The following is a 15,968-nucleotide window of genomic DNA, read 5'->3' on the forward strand; positions in this document are numbered from 1 at the left end:
CAACGCCACTCACACACGCAACGCCACTCACACACGCAACGCCACTCACCCACGCAACGCCACTCACCCACGCAACGCCACTCACACGCAACGCCACTCACACGCAACGCCACGCCACTCACACACGCAACGCCACTCAAACACGCAACGCCACTCACACACGCAACACCACTCACCCACGCAACGCCACTCACCCACGCAACGCCACTCATCCAACGCCACTCACACGCAACGCCACGTCACTCACACACGCAACGCCACTCAAACACGCAACGCCACTCACACACACAACGCCACTCACCCACGCAACGCCACTCACCCACGCAACCCCACTCACCCACGCAACCCCACTCAAACACGCAACGCCACTCACACACGCAACGCCACTCACACACGCAACGCCACTCGCCCACGCAACCCCACTCGCCCACGCAACCCCACTCGCCCACGCAACCCCACTCGCCCACGCAACGCCACTCGCCCACGCAACGCCACTCACACACGCAACGCCACTCAACCACGCAACGCCACTCAACGCCACTCACACAAACAACGCCACTCACACAAACAACGCCACTCATCCACGCAACGCCACTCATCCACGCAACGCCACTCATCCACGCAACGCCACTCATCCACGCAACGCCACTCATCCATTTGCAAAACGAAAAATGTTAAACTCTTCTATTGCGAGACCTATTGCATTTTCAATGCTTGTTCCCCATGTTAATAATGCGATCATTCAAAGTGTTTTAGATAAAAATCCAGAACAGATTGGGTGTCACAGGTTAGGCCCAGGCCCGGCTCCAGGAATTTTTATTTGGGTGGGCCAAGGGTGCATTTGGGTGGGCCACTGCGGACTCGATTTGTCGCATATATGTCTGGGCAGGCCTGCTTCAGAGCCCGCCTTTATCACTTCTTAGTCTTACAAGGCCCAGTAAGACGCACTCTTTTCCAAACCTCTTTCTATGTATGATCACTCTCAAAAAATGTTTTTTCCATGTAATGTTCCTTTGATGGGAAGAGGAGGTTTCTGAGGTGGGAATATCAGGCAAGTGACACTTAGCAGGCTCCCTATGTGCGAGCCTTCACAGAGAATCCCTCTTCTTTACTACCTCGACCTGACCCCAGACTCTGCCACGCATGCCTTACAGGTTTGATTATCCACTACTCCTCTCCAGTGCACCTTATCTCACAGCTAACCTTGGGCCCCAGCCCCATATCAGGCACCATTGGGCTCCACTTTCATTTTTCCGGGTAAAAAGTAAACACTAGTAAAGTCACCTTCAAAACTTAAAATATTGAATGTAGCAGTAAATATAATTAGTACGCACTTTAAAGTATGTTCCACAGTAGCCCTTATGACCCGGCTGCTAAATAAATAAACAACAACAGAAAGGCCATGACAGGGCTGGCTTTAGTGCTGATGCAAAAGTCTTTTTTGGTGCCACACCAATTACCTCTTTCTCCGTAAATACCTTTACAACCACCTTCCAACAGTGCCCCTCATCTCTCCGTAGCCCCCCTCATTGACCACCTTCTCAAACTCCCTCACTGCTACCCTCCAACAAAGCCCCTCATCTCTCCGTAGCCCCTCCCCCTCATGACCTCCTCCTCAGACTCCTTCACTACCACCCTCCTCCAGCGCCACTCATCTCTCCATAGCCCTTCCCTCAAATGCATTTCATTTGTTGTATAACGCTACTCATATCAGTGTAGGGTGTCACAGTACTTTACATCACGCACACATTATACAGAGACAATCAATCAGTCTATAGGGAATGTCACATAAGCCATTGAGGATTACAAGGTGCAGGAATCACATCATCCATACTGGTGGGCAGGATATTTTAAGAGGGTTTGGGCTGGGAAAAGACAACCGTAGGATTTAAAGAGTATTTCATGAGGGTCAGCTTTACTGATAAAAATGTATATCTTCCCAAAAATACTCATTTTTGCAACATTAGAATAATGAAAGACTGAGGAAGTTCTAACTATATCACAAAACAAAAAAAGCAAAGTTCTAACTCTACCATTCAGGTTTGTATGCAGTTCTTTGGTGACAGTTCATTGGTCACTGTTTTATGTTAGGGTTGTAACTTCTGAACTGCAAGTAACAGAATGATCTCTGTGACAAAGGCAGTAACCCACTGAGCTTCCACATAAAATACAGTTCATCGCATTTAAAACCGACTAACAGACAAATGATTGTTCTCCAGCAGGATCATTAATCACCAGGGTTATCTGGGCATTTTCAATTGTCTTATTGTTGTCCTGCGTCAGCCATGATAATGATAAAAATTGTTCAAATTAAGCACACACTGGCTTTAATTATTTTAATTCATTGTACAGTTAATAAAGTAAAAACATAAAAGCAAACAGCTAAAAAAAATACCCACTGTAAAAAATATGAAGTCATCTAATAAAGTGTAGTTTCTGTGCCAAAAAGTATGTGTCCTGCTGGGCCTGTGCAGATTTAAAAAAGAAAAACAAATAGTAACACATTCTCTTACCTACTCCATAAAACAAACTTTGTGTCACAGCCTGATCTGATATGCAGCTGCAGGGGTCAGGAACGATGAATAGGATTAAAGAAACTTTTCTCCTGCACCGCATACAAAATGAAATATCTACACTGCCGAACAGTAGGCAAAGGTTACCTTTGTCGCCTTTTGCCAGTGGGGATGAATGGGTGAAAACATAAACAAAGCCTTGTAAACATATCAATGGTCTTTTAATGACCTGTAAAGTACACGGGTGCGGCTGTGATAATCTCAAGAACTGTCTGTGTGTGCGCGCGCCAGGGAAGCTGTCTCAGCCCGGGCGCACACACACACAGACACCCTTTGAGGGCCAATTCCGTGGCGCGCCTGCGTTCAAGCCCTCACTGCGAGGGCCAAGGCTCCTGTTTGGGTGGGCCCGGCCCACCCTCTAGAACCGGGCCTGGTTAGGCCAATTGGCAGTAAGTAGTGATTGAGGAAGTAGATGGAGGGGGCAGTCATGTCTTGGATGAGAAGGTGTGCCTTCCACCAGGAGAGGAGGAGGAAGCAGAGGGGTCTCGAGACTTACACACCTCTCCCAAATTAGATATTTAAAGAGGACCTTTTCACATAGAGAAAAAAAAACATTTGTAGAGTGTTCTCTCTCACATTTAAAATGCATTGGCCTGGACTAATATTTGGGAGTCTCATGTGACAAGCTGTGGTCGTACTTGAGAGCAGAATGACAGTGGAGGCGAAGGGGAGCTGCAGGCCACAGACACCCGCCACAGATGATCCGTCTGCGAGCGGCGAGGGCTGGGATCGCCCACATGGATGTGCGAGCGCAGCCGCCTCCTCGAGGGGCGGACACGGGCTGAGGGGGCGGGAGGCACGGCCTGCAGGGGCGGGGACCTGGCGCCGGGGGGCGGGTGGACCAACCCGGGAAGGTGCCGGGCGTGCACTGAGCCTGGAGCCGCCGCCGCCGCTGCGGGCGAGGGTAGCGCCGCGAGACGGACCCACGAGGAGGTGAGTCCGGGAGCTACATCCAGGGAGCCGCCCGACCCTCTCCGGGGGACCCTCGCCCTGACCAGCCCACCTGCCTCTCCCCCTCTCTGCCCAACTCGCTCTCAAGTCTGCCCGACCCCTCCGTGCCTGCTCAAAGCACCCCTTGCTTGAGCCGCCCTCCCTTCCTCCCCTGTGCCCGGCTCACCCTCTGACGCCGGCGTGAGCAGGTGCTGGCCTGGCGCGGCGCAGGGCGTGTGCGTACAGGTGCAGCACACACACAACTTCCCCTCTGTGCCTGCTTCCATTGATCTCACTATGAGGTCAGCACAGCAGCTGGCTGGGTGCCCCCGCCGGGCTGCCATCTACTGTACCAGCCTGCCATGCTTCCCTTGTGATCAGGACTGCGCCTCGAGTATTGGAAGTGCCTGTCCCTTCTGCTCCAGGGAGTGTTATTATTTATTGTATGTGGGGGGCGTGCATGAAGAAAAATATAACACCCCCTGATAATCCCATCAGCTGACAGTGCTTGCTTTGGAAGTTAGACACAGGTAGAAGGTGATGCCTGAACAACTTTGTAGGAAAGAAGCCCCCCTACCAGTGGATCACTTTGAAATTTGTCTCTGCCAATTTGGGGATCTATTTTATAAACATCCCAAGGATAGGCAGTGTGAGTTATTTTCCAAAACCTACATTTCGTTTTATTTGATACTGTAAATCATTTTTGCTTCAGGACCAGGTTGCATGCTAGCGGTTGTATGTAGAGGGAACTGGCCTGTTTTCTCCAGAAACACCTGTCAGAAAATATTGTGAGCAAATGAGCATGTTAACATCTTGAGAAAATCGATAACACAGTGAGCTAGCTTTAAACCCTCAATTCACTCCCGAAAATGTGCATGTTATTTATATATGTTTATATTTCTTTTGCCGGGCGGTTAATACATTTGCAGATTATGGGTCAGTATTCTGAACATGTGTGTGTGTTGGGGGCACAGCACAAACACTGAGCGTCAACTGGAATTTATGAAATCTTATGCGTTTGCTTATTATTAAACCAGGTTGTTTGAAGGAGGCCTAGTACATTTTCAGCTCTACCCGACTTTTCATTAGTGTATTGTTTACTTCACAAGATTGATTGTCCTGAACAGAAAAATACTTTTATTGCGTTATGCATCACTTACATGATCAAGATTGTTAATTATGGAAATATCCGAGGTAATTTTGCAGACAGTGTTGGGTGGTGACCAGTTGTGACTGGTGGTCGGTTCCTGAGTGGTATTTTCTTGCATGCACATAGATTTCGTACAGCATACACCCACCTTTTGAGAAACAAACAATGTTATGAGTTTGTGGTGCCATGTTCTTCAAGTGTGTGAAGTGGTTGTTAGAGTGTGCATTGACCCTGCGGTGGTGGCACTCTAAGAGCCCATTGGATCTTGAGACATTGCAAACTATTCAGGGCATGTCAACTATGTCCAGCCATCCATTCGGAATCCTCTGCGGGGCGTGTTTGGTGGCTCTTTCCCTAACCCATGCCAGCCATGACTTTGATGGTCTGTTGATGGAATTGCAACTAATCGTTGCCACGGGCTTCTTGTCTTCCCGCAACTCTTGTGGGTGCATGCCAGTCTCAGCAGTCCAGTGTCTATTACTCTTCTGTTTCTTGTCTCGGGTATTTGTGATCTTAATTCTTCTAGTGTGCTATCTGCTTGTTCCTTGTCTTCCTGAGATTTGTATCCTCTTCTTATACTTTCTCTCTCGATTTGTAATCGCTCGTCCATTGGTATTTCCAGAACTTGCGTTCCACTGTGGCAGTGTTTCCCTGGCCCCATGTCCCCTGTTCCACGGTAGTCTGAGTCCTAGTGGTACTGTGATGCACTCTGCCTACAAGGAGAGATGCCTTCTGGGATATTCACAGGTCTGTGGATGAATCAGGCTCTGAAAGGGATTCACGAGGGACTAGTAGGCAGAGAAGAGGCATGGTGGCGGAAAGAGGCAATACACAGAATGGCATCCACAACAAAATCATTGATGTAGAGTAGCAAAACATGGACAGCAAAAGGGGTGGTGACTGTCTGCTGGACATGCTTGGATTGGAATTTGAGTAGGTAGCACAACAGTCATTGAAGGGATTTTATTTTCAGGGGCAGGAGGTCTCTCCTCTGCAATATGGTTTGAAAAGAGATGAACAACTAAAAAGGAAAGGGATGAGGGTGCACCTGCACTGGTGGTAAAAGCGTTTTCGTGTGGTGTACTGCAGTCAAATTGGTAGTGTCAGAATGGCAGACACAGGGCGTGTCTGAGTGAGTTCCCTTCCTGTCTCCTAGCTTTAATAAATCATTTATCTGCAGAGCATAGCGATGAAGAGCAAGTTACCTCCAGGAAGTGCCAGGGGACTGCTGGTTGCACAGCTGAGGTTTCACAGTAGGTCCCAGCTCTCCCTTCTTGCTTAAGTAGATAAGACTTCACCTTGCTTTCCTCAATTTTAAGCCTACATCAATTAATATCCTGTGCTTCACGTGAATTCAACATCCTCTTTGGTCATAAACAGTTGCTATTATACCTTTCTTTCTCAAATGTTTATTTCCTTTTATTGTTACTATGCTTCAGATAACATGGAATATAAATCTTACTTTGAAAATTGCAAAACTCTAAATAAAAAAAAAAGAACTTGAAAAAGCGGTAAGAGTCTTCCACATTCATAAGGAAGGAATTCAACTCTCAGACTGATTACTAGGTCTTGGTGGGATGTTACACATTGTTTTACTAATAATGGTGATAAAGCAGATGTTTGTTCTGCTGTATGTATGGGCAAGGGCTTGAGGTGATGTCTTTAGAAACTCATAATAAACCTCTTCCAGACGGGAAAGGTATGTTTGATGGTGGGCTCGTGTAAACAGATTAAGGACTTTGTCAAACCTGTGAGTTCCATCATGCTCAGCCTGCTTCTCTTTTCTCAATGGCTGGGTGCCTGGGGATAAATAAGCAAAAGAAACAATTGATGTACGGAATGCTTGACAATTCAAACATTCACCCCCAGTCACAAGGATCTGGGTTTAATCCATCATTCTTTTGCTCACCACCCCAGTTTGGACCCAGCCATATGCAAATCAGTCTTGACCCTGTTCCTTGTGGGAAAAGTCCAGCCCGAACTGCCAAGCCAGATCCTCCCTGGACCGGAAACAAGCATCCTGGGACTGGTTTCAGGGCAGCACCCTTCATCAGCCAGACCAGCTTGAATCCAGTGGTGTAGTGAGCACAGGACCCACTTCTGGGCATACCCTGCCCACTTAGGGTGACATATGCAAAAGAAACAATTGATGCACGGAATGCTGGACAATGCAAAAATTCACTCCCAGTCACAAGGATCTGGGTTTAATCCATCATTCTTTTGCTCACCACATCACCCCAGTTTGGACCCAGCCATATGCAAATCAGTCTTGACACTGTTCTTCGTGGGAACAGTCTAGCCTGAACTGCCAAGCCAGGTCCTCCCTGAACCGGAAATAAGCATCCTGGGACCAGTTTCAGGGAATCACACTGGAGTCAAGGTAATGTGGCTAATGAGGGCTAAAATCCCGAAACCGGTCCTAGGATGCTTGTTTCCAGTCCAGGGAGGAGCTGGCCTAGCAGTTCGGGCTGGACTGCTCCCATTGAGCGCAGGGTCAAGACTGATTTGCATATGGGTGGGTCCAAGCTGGCATGGCAGGGTGAGCAAAAAAACGATGGATTTAGGCCCAGATCTCTGTACTGGGGTGAATGTATGACATTGTTCTGCATTATGTCCATCAATTGTTTTTTTGGGGGATAAATAAGGGTATTTCAGTATTTGTTTTTCCTGCTATGTAAGCTCTTCATTTTTTGAGCTCCACTACCCTCAAGCTGTCTTCTTTTACCTACTTCAATATTGTAAGGATTGTACCCACAAATTCCCCTCTATTCTTGGCACCTTTGGTTGAGAGTGGAAAGTCCTTCTAATTTGACATTGCGTGGCTGCTGATGAGCTAGGTGTCCAGAAGGTTTTTAAGACTTAAGCCTGCCACCGTTAAGTGACATGGACCATCCTAGTGAACTTTAGTTTAAAGCTTTCTAATTAGTTCAAGGCTTTGCAAAGCCAGTAGGTCTGGCTTTTGCAAATACACTATTTATGTATTGCAAACATATACAATAGTCATTAAATGCTTAAAAGTAATGAGAAGTGATAATGTGTTATCTAAAGGTAGTGTGCCTATGCGTACAAAAAAGTGAAACAAAAAATTTCCCATCCGAAAAGGATATTAAAAAAAAAATATATATCCAAAATGAATGCAGAAATGAAAGTAGAAGTTCACCGACCAGTCCTGGCACTGAAGTGGACTACGGTTCAGGGAGAAGTACACAAGCAAAACGTCATCCTTATCAGTAAAGTGAGACAAGGGCTGAAGTGGACTGACCAGTTGTCCCACGCTGTCTTGTGTAGTGGGTCGAAGACAAATGTGTGTCACACTTAAACATACCCAGAGATGAAGAGGGCTGACTGAAAGCCCCTATATCTGTACATATGATCTACATAGATGTACTATTATCATTATTTTGTAGAAAATATTAGGAATTTGAGAAGGTTAAATTCTACGTATTTTAGAACTGAAAGAATGGGCAGGAGGCACAAGGTTGTCTTTTGCCAAGAAAAAAGACGAATAGGAGTAATTTCAACAAATTGTATTTCAAAGTCACCAAGGCTAAATAAAACTAATGTTGAAAAGCGTTTTTCAATGCTCACTAAAATTCAAAGTTACATAAAAGTAAGGTGTAAAGGTGCTAAAGAGGGCAAGGATTGCTAATAGGGGATAAGGTGAAGATTAGCGTTAGGCTAATGCTTACATTTAGTATTGGAATTGTGTAAGAAGTTTGGGAAGTAATTGAGGAGCCTGGTTGACGTTCATTTACATAATGACATTTTTAATAGAAATTTCATTGGCATAGTCTAATCATACCTGATATTTGAGTTTCTAATGGTTCTTCATGGTGGGTTCTTTTTTCCCCTTTATTACAGACAGTAATTCAGTAGTATACCTGGACTGCATTGAATTTGAATACTGACTACAATATGGTGTACACATTCCAGCTTTTCCTATATCTGTTGACCTCCCTTTCCTTGGATACAGTCTTCCTAAGGACAGAAACCTTTGGATGCTTGTTTGGAAATTGATAAACAATGATTGATTTATCCTGCGGTACATCAATATTTTGCAAACATCTGGATTAAAAAAGAAAAACGAAAGAAATACTTAGAGACACAGATGGTACTGTAGTAATTATTTGGAGATTTTGTAAATTACTATGTGTTGTCTTTTTGTTACTTCAGAGCACTGCAAAGGAAGACATAAGCAGCTGAATTAGGATGTGTAGGAAACCCTCGTCTCTATATAATGCCCCACTATGGGGTACACTGTGCAGTGAGGTCGAAGAGACCCCTATTGGTGTACAGAGGCAAAAGTAGATCATTTTAGCTCTATTTTGTGGCAGTGTGGGCGAGCAGTTAGGCTTATCGGAAGGTAGTGCTAAGCATTTGTTGTTCTCACAAAGGCAATGCATGATCACACACATTCAAGGGATGAAGTCGAGACCAAATTAGAAAAATAGTACTTCTTTTTATATAAATATTTTAGACCAAGAGCTTCGGTACAAGGTAAATACTTTTCGCAATATGATAAAGTACAGTAACATGCTTTAATCACAATTGTGCGCAATCACGCACAATACATTTCCTATAGAAGGAAAAATGCAAGTGGAAAAACAATGCAATAAGTTTCTCTTTTGGAAATTGGAAGGTTCGGGGCCAAGGTCCAAAGTGCCAGGGCCAAGGTCTCTGGAGCTTCCAGTGTTTCTAGGGAGACCAAGAAAAAGGGGTCTCTGTAGTTGGCGCGCTGCGAAGACAAGGGGCCACCTCAAAACGCAAAGGGGGACTTGCAGTCAAGTCTGAAGGCTCTCAAGGGAGAGTAGGGGTCACAAGGGCTTTGCTGCCGTGAGAACACCGCCCCTTTTTTCATTCTGTACCCTCCCCGCTCCCGCCTCCCAGCTGCTCCGCCCTCCCTCGCACTTCGCCATATATGGCGACCGTGCGAACGCGCAGCGGGCGCGCCGAAGGCGCGCCAAAGGTAAGCCCGTCTGCGCCTGGACCGCGCCCAGTGCCGGAACCCCTGGCCCCCGCAGACCCCAGCCCTCCCGCCGGACGTACGACGCCGCCACCCTCAACGCACTCAACGCCGGCCGACCCCCTGGATGCTACCGAGCCACCCCGAGACGCACCCACGGACCCTTCAGCTGCCGCTCCTGCAAGTTCATCTGCATCCGGACCCGCACCCACCAAGACCAAGACGAGCAACAACAGCAGCCACCTGAAGTGCATCCTGCTCAACACCCGCTCCGTCCACAGACACGCCGTCGAGCTCTGGAACCTGCTCGACACCACAGACCCAGACGTCGCCTTCCTCACGGAAACCTGGATGAACGCCTCCTCAGCGCCCGACATCGCCATCGCCATCCCGGACGGCTACAAGATCATCCGGAGAGACCGCGTCAACCAGACAGGAGGAGGCATCGCCATCATTCACAGGAACACCATCCGCATCACGACCAACACCGACGACACCATCACACCCGCCGAACACCTGCACTTCCAGATCCACGTCATCCCCAGGACCACCCTCAGAGGCACCCTCATCTACAGACCCCCGGGACCACGCACACAATTCAGCGAGGACATCGCCGACTTCATCAGCTCGCTCGCCCTCCCCTCGGCCGACTACGTCCTCCTCGGGGACCTCAACTTCCACCTGGAGAACAACGACGACCGCAACACCACCACCCTGCTGGAAAACCTCGCAAACCTGGGACTCAAGCAGCTGGTGACCACCCCCACCCACCTCGCCGGACACACACTCGACGCCGTCTTCTCATCCAGCAAAGACATCGCCTTCAGCCATGCCACAGGACTCCACTGGACGGACCACAGCTGCGTCCACATCACCTTCAGAAGAACGACGATCCACCACCACCAGCAACAGGTTGCCCGAAGAAGCTGGAACAAGATCACAGCCGACCAGCTCGCCGCTTCCCTGAGTCAGCACCCTCCCGCCAGCTCAGCGAACCCCAGCCAGGCCGCCGACAACCTCACGAAGTGGATCAGCAACTGCGCGGACGAACTCGCCCCTTTGAGGACCCCGCCCAGCAGACCCGGCAGCAAGAAAGCCCCATGGTTCACAGACGAACTCAAGAGCTCCAAGAAGGACTGCTGAGCCCTCGAAAGTCTGGAGAAGGGAACCAACACTGGACAACATGACCACCCTCAAGCTCGCCACCCGGAAGCACCACCAACTGATCCGCGCCACCAAGAGAACTGCATTCCAGGACCGGCTGACAATAACGCACACAACTGCAAGGAACTCTTCAACATCGTGAAAGAGCTCTCCAACCCCAGCGCCGGAAACAACGACATCACCCCATCGCAAGACCTCTGCAACTCCCTCGCCTCCTACTTCCACAACAAGATCACGGACATTCACAACAGCTTCAGCATTCAACCATCGCACACAACGACCGCAGCAACGCCGCCCACCACCACCCTCCGCGCCTGGACTCCGATCAGCACCGATGACACCGTCCGCATGATGAACTCCATCCACTCCGGATCTCCGACCGACCCCTGCCCTCACCACGTCTTCAACAAGGCCGACGCTGTCATCGCACCCCACCTGCGGGACATCATCAACACCTCCTTCGACACCGCCACCTTCCCGGAGGGCTGGAAGCACGCCGAGCTCAGCGCTCTACTAAAGAAACCCACTGCGGACCCCACCGAACTCAAGAATTACCGCCCTATCTCGCTCCTCCCGTTCCCAGCCAAAGTCATCGAGAAGACCGTCAACAAGCAGCTGGCCGCCTTCCTCGAGACGAATGGATCCCTCGACCCCTCACACTCTGGCTTCCGTGCCAACCACAGCACCGAGACCGCCCTCATCGCTGCCACCGATGACATCCGAGCCCTGATGGACAACGGAGAAACAGCGGCCCTCATCCACCTAGACCTCTCCGCGGCTTTCGACACTGTCTGCCACCGCACCCTAGTGCAGCGCCTCAGCAACGTCTGAATTCAGGGGAAGGCACCGGAATGGATCGTCTCCTTCCTCGACGGAAGAACACAGAGAGTCCGTCTACCACCGTACAAGTCAGAGGCCACCGGAGTCATCTGCGGCGTCTCTCAAGGATCCTCCCTGAGCCCCACCCTCTTCAACGTCTACATGAGCTCCCTCGCGACCATCGCACGCCAACACAACCTGAACATCATCTCCTACGCCGATGACACCCAGCTGATCCTCTCCCTGACCAACGACCCCGCCGCCGCCAGAGCCAACCTTCACGAAGGGATGAAAGATGTAGCCGAGTGGATGACGACCAGCCGCCTGAAACTGAACTCGGACAAGACGGAAGTCCTCATCCTGGGTTCCTCGCCCTCCGCCTGGGACGACTCCTGGTGGCCCCCCGCCCTGGGCACCGCACCCACACCGACAGACCACGCACGCAACCTGGGCTTCATCCTGGACTCCTCCCTCTCCATGACCAGACAAGTCAACGCCGTCTCCTCGTCGTGCTTCAACATCCTGCGCATGCTACGGAAGATCTTCCGGTGGATCCCCACCGAAACCAGGAAGACGGTCACCCAGGCCCTCGTCACCAGCCGACTGGACTACGGCAACGCCCTCTACGCCGGAACCACCGCCAAGCTCCAGAAGAGACTCCAGCGGATCCAGAACGCATCAGCCAGACTCATCCTCGACATCCCCCGATGCAGCCACATCTCCGGACATCTGAGAGACCTGCACTGGCTCCCCGTCAACAAGAGAATCACCTTCCGTCTCCTCACCCACGCACACAAAGCCCTGCACGATCAAGGCCCGAGCTACCTCAACAACCGCATCAACTTCTACACTCCCAAGCGCCACCTCCGATCAGCCAGTCACGCCCTCGCCGCCGTCCCCCGCATCCGAAGAACGACAACGGGAGGAAGGTCCTTCTCCTACCTGGCCGCCAAGACCTGGAACTCCCTCCCGACCGACCTGCGCCTGACCCAAGACCACCTCTCCTTCAGGAAGAAGCTCAAGACCTGGCTGTTCGAGCAGTAGCAGCACCCCCCCCCCTCCCAAGCGCCTTGAGACCCTCCGGGTGAGTAGTGCGCTCTACAAATGTCCTTGATTGATTGATTGATGATGCCCTGGCCGGGCGTGCTGGGTGCAGTTAAGTTGTATAGCTGGGCAACGGTGCACAAAGAAGCACTTCGCCGTCAGGATCTGGCACCTTGGAGCGATGAGTCTGGTGCTGTTGGGCCAGTGCTGAGGCCAGTCGTCGGGTGCTGGCTGGCTGTAAAGTTGGAGTTGGCCTGGACTTGGTTTTGTGGGTTTTTGCAGCGAGGGGTCTGAACACCGGTTATTGCTGCCTTGCGGCTCCGGTGTGTCCTCCGGCCTCAAAACGTGGTGCAGAGGCTAAGCTCACCATCTAGAGCAAGTGTACCTTTGGATGGCACTCGGAGACGTCGGTCGGACTGGGAAGCTGCACGACGCTGGTATGCACTAGGTACCAGGGGTACTATTTACTAGGGACTTAGAAGAGGTACTGAAGTTGTGCCAATTGGGAAACAAAAGGTACAGTTTAGAGAAAGAGCTTCTGGCACAGGGGATCTGGTTGGCAGGGACTCTGTGCACTTCCAGTCAATGTACATATTTTTCCAGGCAAAAAGTGGGGGGGTAACCATGTCCAAAAGAGGCACTTTCCTACAGGATGGCAACGTGTGTTACAAATGAGTTGTTAAACTTGTCAAATTATTTTCAACTTTCAACCACAGTTCAATTTAAAAAAGATAATTTGAGGTCTAAATAGCTCGGTTTCAAGTTTCCTGAACCTATATATGACTGAGTTGAAATATCATTTTTGATATAGGTCCAACTCTGCACCCAGGGTCCACTCCAATCTCTTTTTGACTGCATAGCTTAACCTTTTCTGGTGGAAGTCTGCCCAATTCCTTGACAATTTCATGTAATTCTGCATTAGTTGTATGAAATGATTTGCCAGTATCCCGCATCACTTCTTTTTTTTTTTTTTTTTTTTACCTGAGTGCACACCTTGCACAAAAGTCCTGCAAGATCCTAGCATGAGACTGGTTTGAGTAGAACATGTCTCTTGGCAGAACATTTTCTGTATAAACCAGTTTCCTTCTGGTATCTCGCAATACTTGTTAATGTGTAATGCATGAAAAAATTATGCGAAATCAATTAAGGCATAATTTTGAGGAATTCCTTTAAATTTGCGTAATGCGAAATTAGGGTATCTCGTGAAATTCACTGGCATCATTAGCATTTCACCTAGGCTTCCTGTCACTATGTGCTGGTATTCTAGTTCTTTGCCTCAGTATGGTTTATGAACCGGGCACAGAAAGTTGAATTTAATCTGAGGAACGCGGTAGGGATGCCCCATCTCTCTTCTATGCTCTTCCTCGTCACCATGGAGGCCCTGGCTGCGGCCTTACGTCAGTCGGATCGGATTGTGGGCATCCCTACATCTGGTGGACCCTCTAACCTATACTTGTATGCAGATGATATTCTGCTTACTCGCTCAGCTCTGTCCTCTTCCATCCGTGGGATTTTTGAGGCAATTGAGGCTTTTGCGGCCATATCTGGTTACAAAGTCAACTGGGGTAAGAGCGAGGCCCTCCCACTTTCGAGAGTTACCACCATTGCTGCTGTTGCTTGATTCCTGTTTCAATGGAAGGCTGCTTGTCCAAAATAACCGGGCGTCTATGTTAACTGGGGCTTAGAGCGCAGGATAGAGGACAACCTCGACCCACTAATGGAGCACATGCAGCTCGTATTTGATAGGTTGTCACAACTGAACCTGTTCCTCTGGGGCCGCATGCAGGCTGCAAAAATGGTGACCCTCCCCAGCTTCACATACATACTGGGCATTGTCCCCCTGATAACGCCTCTCTCGGAACTTCGACAAGTGGACAAGGCCATCAAGACCTTTGTCTGGGGTTCGTTGAGACCCTGTTTAGTCATTCAGAAACTTATTATCAATGGGGGCCTTGGCCTCCCTTCTGTGGAGCACTATTGTATGGCTCTCCATCTGGCACAGTAGGCATTCATGGGTTTGGGATCCCCATTACGGGTGATAGTTGAAAATCTTCTTGTCCGTGGCTCGCTGGGGCTGCTTCCCCTCTACCTACTCGTACCCACCGGCACTGGGGCCCTGAACCTTATGATCCAGGCAATGTACAGAACCTGGGCGTGAGCCCACAAGCTCCTCTCGGTGGATGCCTACCTTCATGACAAGGCTCACATATGACCTAATCGTGGCATCTGCATAGGCGGGGACATGCTTGATTGGACTCCCTGGCATGTGGCGGGCATACATACTTTGTTGCACCTGCTCTCCCAGGGTGAACTAGAGTCCTTTGCGGCATTGCGGGAAGAATTCGGCCTGCCACAAACCCAGCACTGGCGCTATATGTAACCACACCACCAACTAAATTAGAACACCTACTAGGCTGAAAGGCTCTAGGCTACAGTCAGAGTGGTAATAGGGATCAACATAATAGGTCCTGAAGAGAAGCTTAGGGTTGGGCTTCGAAACATGTCAACCACTGAGGAAACTGCTCATTAAAGCACTTTCCCTCCTTACTCCCCACGTTTATTAATACCAGCTAGAGGGAGCATTAAAGTTTAGTTTCTCCACATAGCCAGGTATTTTTTAATGCTCTCACTTCTGACCCTTCCACTCTTGCACCAAACACATAACATCATTTAACTTAAAAGTGCTCCCACGTATTCGTCAGTTGTAGCACGCCCCGTTCCGCAGCGAGGCGGGAAGAACCCGTTGATGAAGCATGCCACCAAGAGACCTTTTGGTGAGTGAGGGTTATTTTAGAAAACGTATTGTTTCTCCCATGCTAGAAACCTAATAGTTCGCTTGGGTTTAGTTACTTTTTGGAAGGTTAGCACTACATTTTGTAACTCAGAGTGTTCATCTGTGCTCTGCACATAACTTTCTTGCTCCAGAGTCTGGTGTGTATTGGGCATTTTATATGACCAGAACCTGCACCAAGCTGCCAAGCCCCAGAGCTTTCTGTACAAGTACCTTAGCCGTGCACTGTTGGAGTACATGTCTTTGTCTATATCCTGCACCCATTTCCCCTATTCTCAATCCTGAGGTTTTCCAAGTAATAAAGTTTGCAAACCTTCATTGTTTTAAACTGATTACTATTGCGTCAAGGAGCAATACACAACAGTGCCTGGTTATCTGCTTACTTCATGGTTAGGGTATACAAACTCATCCTGATTTTCCTTGGGGACGGGGGTGTGATTTCCACCCTTTTGGTTGGAAATCATCCCTTGCTCTCACTTGCCCCTGCCTCCATAATTTTCTTCAGCGTAGGGTTCGCAGTACAATACTGATTTT

At 49.3% G+C, this 15,968-nt stretch overlaps 1 protein-coding gene across 1 annotated transcript in view; it reads left to right on the top strand.

The window, feature by feature from the left end:
• The first annotated feature begins 3,400 nt into the window (after nt 1-3,400).
• PAK1 (p21 (RAC1) activated kinase 1) overlaps nt 3,401-15,968 on the top strand; it is a 406,732-nt gene continuing 394,164 nt past the window's right edge. The window contains exon 1 of the mRNA XM_078658509.1: nt 3,401-3,506. The gene's annotated coding sequence lies outside the window, so the exon portion shown is untranslated. The remainder of the gene's footprint in view (nt 3,507-15,968) is intronic.

Source organism: Lissotriton helveticus, chromosome 8 (assembly GCF_964261635.1).
Source record: "Lissotriton helveticus chromosome 8, aLisHel1.1, whole genome shotgun sequence".
NCBI classification, from domain to species: Eukaryota; Metazoa; Chordata; class Amphibia; order Caudata; family Salamandridae; genus Lissotriton; species Lissotriton helveticus.